The following is a 2507-nucleotide window of genomic DNA, read 5'->3' as shown; positions in this document are numbered from 1 at the left end:
GACACATTCCTGGGGTCAGATACATCACATGATCACACTGACAGAACCACAGGCACATAGACACAGGCAACAGAGCATGCACAATGTCGGCACTAGTACAGTGTATATCCACCTTTCGCAGCAATGCAGGCTGCTATTCTCCCATGGAGACGATCGTAGAGATGCTGGATGTAGACCTGTGGAACGGCTTGCCATGCCATTTCCACCTGGCGCCTCAGTTGGACCCGCGTTCGTGCTGGACGTGCAGACCGCGTGAGACGACGCTTCATCCAGTCCCAAACATGCTCAATGGGGGACAGATCCGGAGATCTTGCTGCCCAGGGTAGTTGACTTACACCTTCTAGAGCACGTTGGGTGGCACGGGATACATGCGGATGTGCATTGTCCTGTTGGAACAGCAAGTTCCCTTGCCGGTCTAGGAATGGTAGAACGATGGGTTCGATGAGGGTTTGGATGTACCGTGCACTATTCAGTGTCCCCTCGACGATCACCAGTGGTGTACGGCCAGTGTAGGAGATCGCTCCCCACACCATGATGAAGGGTGTTGGCCCTGTGTGCCTCGGTCGTATGCAGTCCTGATTGTGGCGCTCACCTGCACGGCGCCAAACACGCATACGACCATCATTGGCACCAAGGCAGAAGCGACTCTCATCGCTGAAGACGACACGTCTCCATTCGTCCCTCCATTCACGCCTGTCGCGACACCACTGGAGGCGGGCTGCACGATGTTGGGGCGTGAGCGGAAGACGGCCTAACGGTGTGCGGGACCGTAGCCCAGCTTCATGGAGACGGTTGCGAATGGTCCTCGCCGATACCCCAGGAGCAACAGTGTCCCTAATTTGCTGGGAAGTGGCGGTGCGGTCCCCTACGGCACTGCGTACGATCCTACGGTCTTGGCGTGCATCCGTGCGTCGCTGCGGTCCGGTCCCAGGTCGACGGGCACGTGCACCTTCCGCCGACCACTGGCGACAACATCGATGTACTGTGGAGACCTCACGCCCCACGTGTTGAGCAATTCGGCGGTACGTCCACCCGGCCTCCCGCATGCCCACTATACGCCCTCGCTCAAAGTCCGTCAACTGCACATACGGTTCACGTCCACGCTGTCGCGGCATGCTACCAGTGTTAAAGACTGCGATGGAGCTCCGTATGCCACGGCAAACTGGCTGACACTGACGGCGGCGGTGCACAAATGCTGCGCAGCTAGCGCCATTCGACGGCCAACACCGCGGTTCCTGGTGTGTCCGCTGTGCCGTGCGTGTGATCATTGCTTGTACAGCCCTCTCGCAGTGTCCGGAGCAAGTATGGTGGGTCTGACACACCGGTGTCAATGTGTTCTTTTTTCCATTTCCAGGAGTGTAGTTTCTTGTTTTGTAATTATCCCACTGTCAATACACCAAATGAGATAACTCACTGAAAAGGTAAAACACATCAGTATATTAAATGTCCAGCATGGTATTCTGTACCATATTTTCCAGAATTTATACCTGAGAAGCAAACATTTGTCTTCTGACAAATAAATAAATAGTACCATAGTCGGGAAATGAGCATAGGGGGTGCAGATGAAGAAAGCCTGCACCGCCACTCATACGGAGGTCCTAGTGGAAGTGGTTTGCAGCTGCCTACCACAACCTGTTAAGAAATGTGAAGTGTGTGTATGTGTTATGTGGATGACTGTGATGTGACAAGTGATTGTACAGTGTAGTGTTGCATCTGTGTTGTTAGAGATGAAAGGGAGAGGGTGAAATCCAGCACACAGCATACTGCTGTTGAAAAGCACCATGGGGACCATTGAACCTAACGTACCCATCTGACGGATAGGCCACCACCGACACTGCCATATGCCCTCACTTCATGAAACACTGCAGAAATGTTTGGAATTTAATCCAAAATATTGGTTTTGCAATGACTGGTGATCCGAAACTTTACGCTATAACCTCTCCTCGTCTTGCCAGCCATACATTGGCAGTGAAAATGTCCTCCACCACCTGAATTCAAAGCTGCTTACCTCGCAGTCGACTGCCACTGCATTGGCAAGCGTTAGTGACATCAGTTACAGATGAAGGTTTCTGAATGACAGCTGTTATTAAAATCGTAAAAAAAGTACATTAAAGACATAGTCAAATGACTAAGTAACAATGTACTTTGTGCATGAAAAAACATTTGGCAATACTTTAACATAGAACTTCAGCATTTTTCGTGCTGATTACAAACAACAAATTCCAGGGCTGATGAACAAAGTGTGTATGTTCTCAATGACAAGCAGCTTCATGCAAATAACATACTAAAATAAAAAGGCAGCTGCAAGTTTTATCTCCATCTAAAGTGATTGTTGATTTGACTCCTACAAAACACTATATTAACTTGTTCTTTCAGAAGCAAAATATGCTGCCTACATATATATCATAAAGGGTAGTTACATGTGGAAGTGGATAAGGTTTCACATCTCATCTCATTGAACCTGAGGACGTGTATCAAGCCCTACTCCTGGAGCTGGTTTTGACAGC

Source organism: Schistocerca serialis, chromosome 1, assembly GCF_023864345.2.
Source record: "Schistocerca serialis cubense isolate TAMUIC-IGC-003099 chromosome 1, iqSchSeri2.2, whole genome shotgun sequence".
In the NCBI taxonomy this organism is placed as follows: Eukaryota; Metazoa; Arthropoda; class Insecta; order Orthoptera; family Acrididae; genus Schistocerca; species Schistocerca serialis.
Note: the sequence above shows the minus strand (reverse complement) of the source record.